Raw genomic sequence first — 15,874 nt, 5'->3', positions numbered from 1 at the left:
ATATAGTAGGTAGCAGAAATGTCACAAGAAAATAGTTTTAGAATCATACTCCCAGTTCATTAAGAGATTTCTTCCCTATCCTAAAACAACTTTTGTTTATAATTTATCCATAAGAAAAAGATTTTTGTTCTTGAAAAGCGACGGCTTGTGCCGCGTGGGTACGTTTGCACATGTCTAGGACGTGTATTTCCTCCTGAAAAATAGTTTTAGGACTTTCAAGGGATTTTAAACTCCTAAAATTTTGTTCCAGAAAGATATATCTAAAGACCTAAGTCTTTAGATATATATCTTTCATAGATCATTTGTGATTATGCGGTCAATTATACTAAGGTTCGTATAAGTACTTGTAGGTTGTAGATAAAAGGGTCGTGTTTGTGTTTTTTGGATAGGTTTAGCTCCTGCTATCGAGCCCCTTTGGCAGGTACTTACACCTTTTTCCCTTTAAGTTGCTCGTTCTCGCATGTTGGACCGTTTTAGGTCCTTGATGAGTTTCATCGCGAATTTTCTGACTACTTTTCAGAAATTTATCCTCATCTTATAGTTTCTGGATGACTGAGGCCACTTTTCATACTGTTGTCTGATATATCAGGAGTTGAGATTAAAGCTCACCTCAGAAAATTAGCGACCACGACAGGGCATAAATCATCAACTACTCCATCACTTTGAACTCCAGTGTCCTTGAGGGGCCAAACAAAGCATCCGGCTGTATTCTTTGTGTCTGCTACAGTCCTAAGACATTAGTTCCTGCCTGCCTCATCACACAATATTGCAAAGGAGGGAGACTCGATAAAGCTTCTAGAGTTTCTCCAGGTTAGAAAATTAATTGGGTTTAGTTTTCATTTAGATATTTTTCCCACGACCAATCAATAATGCCAGTAAACATTTTTAATGATAAGTAGATCCGTACCATCAATACCTACATGCTGAAGATTAGCTATTATTTCAGTATGTTTTCTCGATCAAAGGCCTTCTCATAGTCAATAAAATACATAAACTGCATGGCCAACATCTCTGCGTCTCTGTACGATAACTTGAATAGTAAATAATGCTTATCTGGTTCAAGATCGGGCCTTTCATTATTAGACAGTTCCTCAATGCACTCTTTTCAATTGAATGCTCTATTATTAATAATTTATTTTTGTATTAGGTCAATCAAAGTAACTCTTCCTACTTCAACTGAAGCATCGAACCGTCCAATATAAATTGTTTATGTTGCATTTGCTTCCTCGGGGACAAAAATACCATAAAAATACTGTTTCTTTATTCCTCTATAGTCTATTAGCTGCCTTGTGATAAGGATTGGCTATTAACAATAGCCGATCCTGATGTTAATCCCCTCGATTTTGACGGACGTACTTTTGGGAAAATTCTGGTGTGTTACAATGTAAAAACCTTTGAAGATAGCTACAAGTTTCATAACATATTGGTTGTAAATATAAATTATAATGGTTTTTACTGTAAGAGTTGAAGTTACTGGATTTTAATTGTAAAAATACGAATTAATTGAGGTTTAACCTTAAATATTGATAAAAAAATTGTTTTTACAATAAAATAGTGAAAATACAAAGATGGACTAATTTACAAATATTTTGTAGATATACAATATATTTTACACTTGTAATTTTACGAAAAATCGTAAATTTTACATTAAAACTATTTAGTCATATTATACAGATTGAAAACCTAACCAAATGATTTTCGCTGTACTTTCATAATATTCAGTGTATTCAGTGTACTGTCCAAGATCAGGAAACGTGAAAGTTTCTTAGTCACTATCTTCACTTGATGAGTCATTATTTGCTGATATTATTACCAGTGACACTGTATTATCAACAACCAAGATTTTGTTCAAATTTCACTTTTCTTCTTCTTTTAACACATCATTCGCATTTTGGCAATTTTTCTTGGCCACATGTAATATGGAACTTTCTAAGAATGCTTGTCTTGTACATGTTTTAATTTAAATATCGTATTATGTCCTATTATATCCTTTAACTGGTGCCCATATCAGTTCAATAGTTTAGTTGTCAGTGGTGGGGAGAAATACTCACAACATTAATATCATGTGTTTTTACAAATTCATCCACTGTCACAAAACACACACAAAACGTTTCTGTCTATTATCCACTTAACGACATCCTGTTTCTTCCAAGAAGTATTTGACAGACGTTGAATTTGACGGGAATGATAATTAGCGTTATCTACTACTACAACCGAACCTTTTGGTAACAGTTCTATCATCTGCTGAAAATATTTTTTAAGAACATCACGGTTCATATTAAAGAAAGAAAATATTAAAGAATCGCCTTCTAAAAACCCGTTATCACTTCCAATATGTGTTATTATTAAGGTGGGTACACATATGCGAGCCGAACGGTATACGTACAGTACGCGTACAGATCCTTGAATAATATTCAGGCGGGTACACATTTGCGAGCAGAACTGTTCGCGAACCGTTTGTGAACGCTATATTCGTTAATGTGTACGGCAGAAAAAACCGCTTGCGTACTGTTTCATCGTGACTCGTCGCGAACCAAATTGTTGCGGTTTATTTCACGACTTCAAAGGAAGCTCGGCTTTCAGTTTGGACGGCGCTTACTAGACGCAGCGAACATTTTTATTGTGTCATCAAATCGACATTGTGTGAATGACGTGTTCCTTCCTAGAGAGACGTGAGAAAACAGTAAACTGATTATTGTCATGGACGTATAAATAAAGATAAAATCTTTATTTATACGTCGATGATTACTGTGCATAATTTTATTTTTGTTAAACAAGCAAAAACAGGAACATAAATCAGTACCCAAATTATAAATAAAATGAATCATTTCGCACATGTGTGTTCGTTGTTGGTTTGTCGCTTTCCATGGATCGAGATAAGTATGCGATTAGTACGATGTAGAATATTTTTCAAGGATCTGTACGCGTACTGTACGTATACCGTTCGGCTCGCATATGTGTACCCACCTTTCTACATCGTACTAATCGCATACTTATCTCGATCCATGGAAAGCGACAAACCAACAACGAACACACATGTGCGAAATGATTCATTTTATTTATAATTTGGGTACTGATTTATGTTCCTGTTTTTGCTTGTTTAACAAAAATAAAATTATGTACAGTAATCATCGACGTATAAATAAAGATTTTATCTTAGTTATACGTCCATGACAATAATCAGTTTACTGTTTTCTCACGTCTCTCTAGGAAGGAACACGTCATTCACACAATGTCGATTTGATGACACAATAAAAATGTTCGCTGCGTCTAGTAAGCGCCGTCCAAACTGAAAGCCGAGCTTCCTTTGAAGTCGTGAAATAAACCGCAACAATTTGGTTCGCGACGAGTCACGATGAAACAGTACGCAAGCGGTTTTATCTGCCGTACACATTACCGAATATAGCGTTCACAAACGGTTCGCGAACAGTTCTGCTCGCAAATGTGTACCCGCCTTTAGGCGTCGTCTTTTACCGGAAGGAACGTTTAATCCTGTAGATGATAATCTTTCCAAAAAAGCCCCTCGTAAAGATTGAACGTTTGCGTCATGCCACATTTGCCATTGTGCAACACTCATTCACCCAAGTTCCATCTAAATAAAATATTGGTTTACCTTCTGCACGTAATTTAAAAATAGTTGGAGGTATCTCCGTCTCCGACAAAAAATTTCCTCAGTGTCAATAAGAATATTGATTTCCTCTCAGGCTTTTCCCACTTGAACTTCAATTATCTTACAGTTTCCCATAGTTTAGGGAGATATGGATCTTTATTGATTGCATCCAAAACTTTAGCAAGTGTTGGTATCCCTTTTATAAAATAAAATTCGTGAGCTTTTCCTCTGATTCCACTTTTAATTTGTTTGGTAAATTTACCTTTTTTACATCCTGCATTGTCGTTTGAAGGTTTAACAACTCATTTTCACAATCACTTATTAATTCAATTTCAATTGATTTGTTTACTCCTTTCATATTACTTATTTTTTCAACAGTATTCTTAACAAAACCCGAATGATGTTCCATTCTTAAAGATACATTTAAGATGAACGCTGGTTTTCGGAGTCAGACAGCCGGCGCCGATCCTCGCCAAATCGGTGTGCAAATAATCCTTCGTATTTAGGCGGGCCTGGCCAAAATAAACTAGCACACTGGCAACCTGTGCGCTGGTAGTCTGACTCAGACTTTTGGAATGAACGTTTCATTTTGGTTTCAGGCACTTGACGCCGATGAGTGTTGATTTGATTTCTATTCGTTTTGAACACAATGTTTAATTTAAGTCTAATTCTTTGTAAGTCCCAGTTAATTCGCCCAGTTCAATTTTTGACATAATAAAATAAAAGATGCCCGGATTCACTCTGAAATATTCGAAAAATCTGTTTTCGTCGCCAAATAATTGCCAAGAAAGGTGTTTGTACTTCCCATAAATATGTCTTAACTTTAATTGGATGTGTTTCCCTTCTGATTGATTTTAACCTACCCGCTGCTTGAAGTCAGACAGTCTTGAATCAAAGAATCTAAATCTGACTATCAGCTTTTACCAGCATTCATCTTGGACGTACCATAAGAAATTATAAAGATAATGCACACTTTTTTAAATGTTCGACATGTATAAACTTTGAACCAAACGGCATTTTTTATATATAACCACGGCTAAATATTTATTATAATATAAAACTAATACAATTCTCAAGAATGACTTGTTACTGATCAAAATACTGACGGGAATTGCCTGTATACCTACTTTATAATCCCGCCCCATTGTTTTCATTAATTAACTATAATCATAGCATTATCGAAGTTAATGATCGAACTATTTACCCTTAGATTATAGAGTTTTAACATCTAAAGATTTACCCGATTTATTTTTTTATAATTTGTTTACCTACCTATTATGTGTAATCTGTAAATAATAATATAGACACCCACACCGGAAACTGCCTGCTTCTACAATTTTATTAGTACGTGGCGATTGCGAAAGCACTATACAGCAATTGTGTCAAATAATTTATCATCTACGTGAAAAGACTCGTCTGGATGATATTAAATCATTTATTTTAAATGACGAAAATTTTCGACGTTCTAGTGAAAGTTTTTGTCCGAAATATTGATTTTTTTTCTACGAAATCGTATAGAAATATTATAGATCTAAATTTAGTATATTTTATATATTCAATAAGTTTTTACTATTATTATATTCATAATAATAATTGGTACATCTATAAATTTACAAAAATTGTTACAATCAATTTTAATATATGTATATTTTTTTAATCAGATATATAAACGCTTTGTGTAAACTATTTAATAAACTTAAATTAAATCTAGTCCCAAATTGGCTGCTACCTTTCAAAACCTTTTATTTTGTATATTATGTACGCACGTAATTCTTCCATTGTTCAGTTTTTGTTTTCTGTGCCATAAATTGTTAATTTTTTCCAAATGTGTTTGCTTGTTGTATAGATTTCCACATTCTAAAGGAGCATATATGTTTTCAATTCCTGTTTAATAATTTTAATAACAATTTTAACAACATTTTGTCAACAAAATATGTATATTTTGGGCGTCATATTTTTTATAGTTGCGTGGCGATATAGACTCAGTACATGTGATTTTTATTATTTTTATATTATATGATCTTCAATAGGAAGAAAACCAGCATAACGATAGGTGCAACATTTCAAACTCACTACAGTATTAGACTGAACTGGTCAGTCGTACATATATATCGTTAGTCGCACGTTTATATGAATCATAATGAAATGTTGATTGGGAACTGATAATCCCAGGGAGTTATCGGGACAGTTCTTATTTCATCGGCTAAAATTTATTCACCTAAATATTGTAATATAAGTATTGTTTCGGTTAAAAGAAACTTTACCAGTAATTGTTACAGTATTAATTAAAACTCAACTCAGACTATACGCTCCGACTACTAAGAATTAACTTTATTGAGAACTCTTAATCTCCAAGGGGAGTATTCTCTTAGCGAAATTGATTCTTCCTTCAGAGGTTCAAAAGAAATCCACTAACCAATAAATATTCTGTATAGGCGCCAGGTATTCATTTATCAACCTGTGAATACCTCCAGGTATGTAAACAAGTACTCGATATCAAAACACAAAAACAGAATATTTATGGTTCATGGATGAGTCATGAAAAAATACATCCTGGGGTAAATAAACATTAAAAAAACTGAACAGTCTATTTATAAAGATCTAATTTAATACACTACCGATCATAAAATTAGAGTCATCCCTTAATTTGAATTTATTTTAGAAATTATTATTCTTTTTTAACTATTTTCGGTTGTAACAAAGTTTACTAATGTATTGCTTGAAAAATGACCTTTACAAACATGTCAACAAATGACCACTACAAATGAAATGTAGAGATGACCTTTGTCGTTTCTAGTACTTTGAAAAACCGAAATTTTTTCCCTTCGAAATCATCTGCAAGAAGTGACAGATGTAAACGTAACTGAGTGGACAGTTAAAGAAGGCTTCATGCTGCCGGTTTATCTTCTCGAACTAGACACCGAATTGCCTGATTGAATTTTGCACGAGAACACTTGGCTTGGACAATACAGGATTGTAATCGTGTATTTTTTTCCAATGAATCGAGATTCTGTCTTACGGGCTCAGAAAAACGTGTAAGAGTGTGGCGACGTCCAGGCGAGAATATACTTAATCATGTGTTGCCTAGCGACTTCCATTTGGCGCAGGGTCAGTTATGGCATTGGGAGGAATATCGTTTGACGCTTGCACGGAGTTGGTATTTATCGATAATGGGACATTGACATGACGCATAGGTACTTTACACAGGTTCTAGAAGACCATGTTTTACCGTTTATGGTTATTCTTACAGACTACGCAATATTTATGCACAATAATGCACGGCCCCACACTTCTCGGGACAGTTACTGAGTATCCTGACAAGGTTTAAATCACACGATTTGTTTGGCCTGCTCGCAGTCCAGATATCATTCCCATAGAACATGTTTGGAATGAGATGAAAAGACGTTTACGGAGTATGGAGGGCACCTCCTTCAGATCTTCGCAACATATTGGTACATGAATTGAACAATCTTCCGCATAATGTAATCCAAAATCTGATCCAAAGCATGCCTGGTCGTTTGTTAACTGTTATCACTACCAGAGGAGCGAATACTCGCTATTTAAGTTCTTAAAATTTCTTTTCTTGCAACAAAAAGCATAACAATTAAGTTGTTCCTTTCCAATATTTAGTACATATGCCAAAGGAAAATTGTTCATTTTCATTACTTTCAATAAATATTGAAGAACAAAAACGTTGTTTTATTTAAGCAATTTGTTAGTAAACTATGTTTAACCGAAAATAGTTAAACAAAAAGTAAAATAATTTCTAAAATAAATTACGAGGTGACAGAGGTGAGCAGTGTATTTAAGGAACCCCGAAGGGAAAATCAAATTCTAACAAAAATTTTGTCAAACAATTTGACCGAAAAATTAACAAAATCTTAAATTTTTTTTATTAAATTAACTACAAGTTGATAGTAGTGATCCTTGACCGAGAAAAAAGAACCAGACATAAAATATCAAATAGTTTCTTACCTGATCACCTGATAACCATAAATTTAACAAAAAACTGTTGGTACAGAACACCAATTATATCAAACGGAGTCGAAAAGTATAAAATTATCACATCGATGTTGTACTTAACTTAAACATTGACGTATTCCAAACATATGGCACGTAGATGTGTAGCAGTCACACCATATGAAACCTTAATCATCCAGCCTTCATTTATCACGTAAACTGCTGAACATAGGCCTCCCTCAAACTCCCTTCATTCCTTGCGATTTGATGTGCTTTGTTGCCAATTTTTGGTGATACGCCTGATGTCAGCCCAACGTGTAGGTGGTCTTCGTCTAGTACATTTGTCTGCTCTTGGCCTCCAATTTGTAATTTTGCTCGTCCATCGTGAGTCATGCTATATGCTATATTCTCGCTATATGGCCAGTCCAGTTCCATTTCAGTTCCGCTATGCGTTCCACAACATCAGCAATAATCGTCCTTCTTCGCAGATCTTCGTTTCTTATTCGGTCCCGCAACGTCACTCCCAGCATAGACCGCTCCATTCGTCTCTGTACCACTCTCAATTTCAAAGCCGTAGTCTTGGTTAGAGTCATAGTTTCCGCCCCAAACCTCCTTAATACAAACACAAAACCATCAAAATATTCATCAGACGGACCACCCAAATCTCCAAATTCTCCAGATCCTCAAAATAACATTCAGACAATTTTAAGACCTACAGGAAAACTTGGTATATGGGCATTGACCCCTGATTCAACTGCGTTTTTCAAACGCCGTCGTCCAAACGTAGAACTCAATTCGAAAATGAAAATTTTTGGAGAATTAATATCGACGCAGAATGGGGAGTGTCTTTTGCTCCCATAAAAGGAGTTAAAAATTACTCCAAGCAGAATTCGAAATACTTTTAAGAAAATGAAAATTAATTATGGACAATGTTACATTATTTGTAACAGTATAATAATTGAATAAGGATAAATTGTCTATAGCATGGTGATTGCACATAAAGTTGCCTAAGACCTGTTACATTCCTTGTTATTGCATAGTATTTTTCTGTTAGTAGGAAAAGTTTGTAGACGTTTCATTTTATATGTGGGCCCCCTTTTTAATGGTGATCTACTAGGAATCAGAGGTCAAAGGGTGTTAGCAGATTGGCAGGTGAAATATAAAAGAATGTGAGATAATAAGATTTCACAGATAAAAAGATTAGACGATTGACAGATGGTCGGTGAAACTGGTCAGCGATTTTCGATGTCATATGACGTCAAAGGGAGTAATCGGGGGTGTCACAACCGTCTATATAGATATATAAGCAATTAGGTAAACTAAATAATACTAAGACCTATTTGAAATGAACTCACACATGCAACATATTCAAGATTTGATATAAGTAATTGTTTGATGTTCTTAGATTTTTTCCGACTAACCTAAATGCCAATCTACTATAACTTTCCAAAGTAATACCAGGGCAGATTTTTCCTCCCGCAACAGACTTGATGTAAATATCAATTATTTTTATTACATTTCTTTTATATTGTTTATAAACCAAACCTTTTTAAAATTGTAACAGTCAAGCTGTCGAGATGTTTGTTTTGTTTGGAAGCAGTGGACTATTTTCTATAGTCGCACTTTTATTGTTGGTCCTGTTGTACTATGATTCTTTTGTTCACAGGGAGAAAAGCTATAGATACACAGACAGTCAGTTTTAAAAAACAGTTAAAAGTTAATCGTATCGCTTTTTCTTTTAACGTAGATATGCTTGATAATTTTTTAATCACTAATTAAAACCTATCAAGAGTTCCCTTTTTGGGAATATCAACCAGCAATGACGATATTCTTTGAGCATCAATTTTATTGTCATGAAATTTCTTACCATGTAAGACATTTTGATTTCTAAGAAACAAAACAATTAAGTTTGTGCAATATCTGGGCATATAAAAGTCGGAATACCAGCTTTACCCCAGATTGTTGTAAAACGCGAACATATGTTGTCGTGACATTCACGATAATATCATCAGAAGATGGTGAAGGTAATGGTGCGCATCCCAGATGCGCGCCAGAGTGCTAGGGTGATAATATATAGATATCTAAGAGGAGCTACAGCCCCGTTTTATATTATCCGATATTTTTGTATTTTTCTTAGTGTCACTTTGATTGGCTTATCTTTATTTTCAAAAACTCATACTGTTAGTTTACATTTTTCCATAAGTTTATCTTGTCTTACCAATATCCTCTTTACCGACCTATTTTGTTTTTCTAGAGTGCCCAATTCATTTCTGAACGTCGCCAACAATTCAGATAAATCTTTCTCCAATCTGTAAAGCTCTCAATATGGATTGAGTATCGAGATCCTCCCACGCCCTGTTTTTTTAACCATGAACATCTTCTCACTTGTGCTTCCATTTTCCCCTCCATCTACAACCTCAAGAGCTCATGTCTTCCATGGTATGCATGTCCTAGCTAACTGATTTTGCCTTTCTTGATAATATTAAGAAATTCTCTGTCATAGTCCATTTTACGCAATACTCCCCCGTTAGTGACAGTCTGTTCATGGTATTTTTAGAAGTCTTCTAAACATCCACATCTCTAAGGCCACCAATCTTCTTATAGCATTTAGGTTTTCACGAATCAATACCTGATATCCAATGGAAGAGTTATATTAGTCAAAAGGTGTTTTATTTTAAGAAATACAGATCTTGACTATCTAATTCGAGCTCAGATTTCAACCACCTGATCTTATAATGGCTTCTTGGATATTTTCCAGTGCATTTTGGAACATTTCTGCAGAATATAGGTTGCAGATAAGAGGTGACAGAAGAGGTTATTATGAGGACACTACTGAACTGAGGATGTCTGTTTTCAATACAGATTCTTATTTGCGCTCTCCATGTCGGGTAAGCTAATTTGTGTCCAGCAGTCATTTGCTCTGAAGGGGCAAAAAATAGCTGACGCTTGCCATAGGTTTATTCGGCGCATGTCAGGTGCTTCGCGGACGGATCTTGATGTTTTCAGGAAGCTTTTCTGAGACCTTAGTCGGCTTGGCTGAATTTGGTGGTCGTACAAGGGGTGCCTTTGATTCGTCTCTTCCTTCTTTCGTTCTATCTCTGATATTACCTATCTTCTGATAGGTGGTGTAGCGATTGCAACTATGGGGTAGATATCTTCGATGGATGTCGATTGCAGGTAACCCTATATTATACCGACTGCTTCATTGAGAGCCACGTCGACATGTTTTAGTGTGAGCGTTTGTCCCACTGGTGCTCCAAATTCCGCTTCTGTAAAATAGAATGCTAAAGCAGAGGTGCTACAAGTGTGTAGTTGTGCTCCCCATTTTGTTTTAGTTAGTTTGTGGGTGTTGTTATTTCTTGCTTACTTTTTTTCTTGACCTCTTGACAGTGATATCGGTAAGACAGTTATATCTAAGGGTTTGCCAGTATATTTTGGCTTCCCGTTGTGCTCCAGTATCTAGCGTCCTTCGAGCATGCTTGTTACTAAGGTAGAAAGCACACACTGTTTTTATGGGATGGGTTTAAGATGATTTTCATCATAGCATAGTGCGTCTAGAGCATTTGTCAGTTTGGCATATCGTATTTAAAATAATATTGTACTTGACTCCAATCTTCCGTCGACGGTCGTCATTGATTTCAAACAAATGCCGCATTTAATCCGAAACAATTAAGGTATCCCGTAAATGAAATTTGTTTAAACAAATAATGTTAACCTTTTTTTGTATATTTTAAACTATAATAGGTTCTAGTATCTTTAATGTTAACTATAATAGTCATTTGAAATGAGTTATAGGCAATTAAACGCACTTATCTTTGAAATAGGTACGTTTAAACGGACAAAATATCTATGGTATCTATAAAATTTTATAACTAGTGCTGATGCAATTTATAAAATATGCATTATTTTATTTTCTTTTTAATTTTATTATTATATATTCAGAATGTCGATAGTTGTTCGTCACATGTCACTAATGCGTTTACAAACTAAAATTTTAGAATATGCTTCTTTAGAATTCCATACTTAAAAGTGAACTCTACGTAAAATTTTATTGATTTAATGAGATGTTTACAAATTTTGCAATGAATACTCTTTTTTGCAATAGTTTTTATGTTATTTTAGGATCTATTACTTTGATCTGTTACAGTTTTTAGTTTATCTTTTATATTGCTTTATCTCTGGTTTGTAAGATAATTTCCCAATGATGGATCATTATTTCTTGTTAATGTAAATAACTTCAAGATATAAGGAATATAAAACACTGAAATGTACAATTATAGTTTGTAATTTTTTAGAATTATTCATTAATTGATTAAAAAGACGAATGAAAATAATTGAGTGTTTTATTTTTACCTTCCTATAAGTGCCAACATATTTAAAACCAATACTCCGATTTTTACTTTAAGAATAACCCACAAGGAAACTGAATTCCTGTAGTTGGCTGTCTAACACATATCGCAAACAATTTTTATTTAAAAAAATACCTTTATAAAAGGTATATTAATATAAAAACTTTATCGGGCTACATCACAGAAAGTTTTCGGAATAACTATTCCATCATCAGTGGTATCTTAAAATAAGTATTACCACTTTAATTAAATCAAACTTGAAAGTTAAAATTTTGACCAAGGTTATTACAAAAATGTGGTTAATACTAAATATATGGGTAAAAACCCTTTAAATGTAGTTAGATTAGCTTTGAATTATCGATTGTTATTAATGATCAATTAAACATCATATTTAAAAACTATGATGTCTAAGTTACAAAAGGAATTGATCACATGGCAACATGGGACTCCACTGGGGTTGCTAGTCCTTAGACGAAATGTCTGTGAGGACTTGTTGATAGCAACTGATTAAAATGACATGTTATTAGGACGAAAGTCTGAACAAAGCAATCAATGTAACCAGAGGTATGTGTCTAAATGTGACAGCTAATATTATGTATAATTAAATATGTAAAAAGTTATTGATTATAATAGTAGCAATCTTCAATATGTTGGAATTTAGAGTGTGATTTACCCTGAAAGTTTGTTGGAAAAAAGGTAAACTAAGTATTATTGTGGGTGTATTGAAAATTGATAGAAGTTATGATTGTAGGTTAGATTGTAGATACCAGAGGCATAGAAGTACAGTGGAACGAAATGAAGACATCTATTACCACAATTTCGCATGAATATCTAAACTCAAAAAGAGAAAAAAGCAAGAATGGATGACAGATAAAATATTACAGATGATGGAAGAGCGAAGAAAATTAAAAGGTAGAAATGACAACGAATACAAAAAGTTGCATAAGACTATACTAAAGGAGATAAAAGGAGCAAAAAAAGCATGGCTGACGGAGAAATCTACGGAAATTAAAACACTACAACGCAAACATGACGATTTCCATATGCACAAAGAAATTAAAGAGGTACAGAACACCAGAAAACAACGCAATACAGGCATAGTTGCAGACATTGAATGCCTGATTTTGACTACTATTGAAGATAAATTACGAAGATGGACAGAATATATGCAAGAATTATTCGAAACTGCAGCACGAAGTAAAACTGAAATAAACAATCACTACGGCCCAGAAATAACAACCGAAGAAGTAACTATGGCCATTAAGCGGATTAAAGATGGGAAATCACCAGGACCTGATGAGGTGCATGGTGAAATTTTAAAGCTATTAGAGGCACATCAAATCACAGCTCTTACGAAGCTATTCAACATCTACGAGACTGGTTACTTACCAAAAGACTGACTACTATCAATATTCATTTCACTTCCTAAAAAAGCCAATGCTAGAAAATGTGAAGAACATACATTAATTAGTTTGATGAGTCATGTACTTAAAGTACTCGTTACTATCATTCACTCGCGCATATACACCAAATTAGAAGAAGTTCAATTTGGATTCAGAGCAAGAGTCTGAACGAGGGAAGCACTTTTTAGTTTGCAACTGCGATGTGTATGTATGTTTCATTGAGTTCAAGAAGGCATTTGATAAAGTCCCACATGGGAAACTAATCGATATCCTAAAAACATCAGAACTCGATGGTAAGGATATAAGACTGATCTCAAACTTATATCTACAACAAAAAGCAACAGTGCAATTAGAAAATGAACTGTCCGAGATCTTCACAGTCGAAAAAGGAGTTAGACGGGGTTGCATATTGTCACCGGTATTATTTAATATATACCTACTCTGAAAACATCTTTAGAGAAGCGTTGGACAAATCAGAAGATGGGATTGCTGTAAAGGCCAACTTATAAACAATATTAGATATGCAGACGATAGTGTTGCTGGCAGATAGTGCGCAGGGGCTAAAAAGGATGATGGATACATGTAAAAACATGTAACAAATACGGCCTAAAACTAAATTGCAAGAAGACAAAAATAATGATCATTAGTAAGAACACCAACATAAACGCCCAAATTACAATATGCTATACACCGTTACAAAGAGTGGAAAAAATATGCTATTTGGGCTGCAATATTAAGGATACAGCGATACAGGGAACACAGATACGAAATAAAAACTCGTATTGAAAAAGCCAGAAGCTCTTTCAACAGCCTTAGCAAGATTCTCTGCAACTTATCTTTAAGTATCAATACACGCATAAGAATTCTTAGATGTTACGTCTTTAGTGTCTTCCTCTATGGAGCCTTACATAGAGAAGATGCTATAAAACGATTAGAGACATTTGGAATGTGATGCTACCGACGTATGTTGAGGGTCTCATATACACCACACAAGTAACATATTCTCAGAGCGCCCACCAATTCCTTGCCACCCAATTACGTGTTAAGTTAGGCAACCCCAAAAAAGAAGATAAAAAAACAGATAATAGTCATAAAAAAGATACCTAGGAAAAGATTGCCAGAGCGCCCACCAATTCCTTGCCACCCAATTACGTGTTAAGTTAGGCAACCCCAAAACATCTAAACCAATCATCAACCTATGGGACCTAAAATATATTGACTGCTTTAAAACAACAGCTATATTAGAGATTAACAAATTTAAATCAGGACTTTATGGATTAAGACAAGATCATCATCATCATCATGGCCTGTTCCAGGATTCTTCTCCATTCTGATCTGTTTCGTGCTTTTTTTCTCCAGTTTTTTATTTTTAAGGTTGTTATATCATTTTCTATTTGTTCTAAGTATCTCAGTTTCGGTCTTCCTCTTGTTCTTTTTCCTACTGGCATCTGTTTGAATATTTTGTTTGGTATTTCGCCTTCTTCCATTCTTTCTACATGTCCTATCCAACGCAGCCGTCCTATTTTAATGAATGTGATAATATCCGGATCCTGGTATATTTTGTATAGTTCAGAATTGTATCGTATTCGCCATATTCCGTTTTCTTTTGTGCCCTTATATATGTGTCGCAAGATTTTTCTTTCGAAGGTGGCTAACAACGTTTCCTCTCTTTTAGTGAGTGTCCAGGTTTCTGAGCCATATGTGAGTACCGGTCTTATTAGGGTTTTATATATTTGGCATTTAGTCTTTCTTGCGACGTTATCTGATCTTAGGTGTCTAATTAAGCCATGGTAACATTTATTTGCAATAAATATTCGCCTCTTCACTTCCTCCGTAACGTTATTATCAGACGTGACTAGGGATCCCAGGTATATAAAGTTTTTTACCCACTCTATGTTGTATTCTCCTATTGTTATATTTTGTGGCTGCCTTATTTCTGCGTTTTTACTTACCTGCATATATTTTGTTTTGGTCTGATTGATTTTAAGACCACTATTTTGTGCAGCTCGTTCTATTTGGTTGTATGCCTCTATCATTTCTCTTCTTGATCTTGCGATTATGTCAACATCATCTGCAAATGCTAGTATTAAGAAAGATCTGTTATAACAAATTTAGCCGCACAACAAAGACACGCTAAGAGTAAGCCTAATAAAAGTTGAATCTACGAGAACACATGGCGTAAAATTAAAACCCGAAAAAATCTTAAATCCGAAGGGTTCAAAACATTTGAAGCAAGTTCAGAATAGTCATAGCTTGGTAGAAATAAAGCAGCGACGTATGGACGTCCAAAATAAATATCTAAGCGATCTATGTAACGAAGTCGAACAACATATACATAAAAACCAAACAAGAGATATGTTTAAAAAAAAAATAAAACCTATTACTCATAACTTATCTTCAAGATGCTTAGCGATACGACAGTAAGATGACACTATGGTAACATAAAATACAAATCAAAATTCTCGAGAAATAATATTAGGAAAAGTTAATGAAAGACAACACAGCTCCGGGGAATCATTAGCAATTTAAATACAACAAACCAGAACCACCAA

Source organism: Diabrotica undecimpunctata, chromosome 6 (genome assembly GCF_040954645.1).
Source record: "Diabrotica undecimpunctata isolate CICGRU chromosome 6, icDiaUnde3, whole genome shotgun sequence".
NCBI lineage: Eukaryota > Metazoa > Arthropoda > Insecta > Coleoptera > Chrysomelidae > Diabrotica > Diabrotica undecimpunctata.
The sequence above is the reverse complement of the archived record's forward strand: the minus strand, read 5'-3'. Positions refer to the sequence as shown.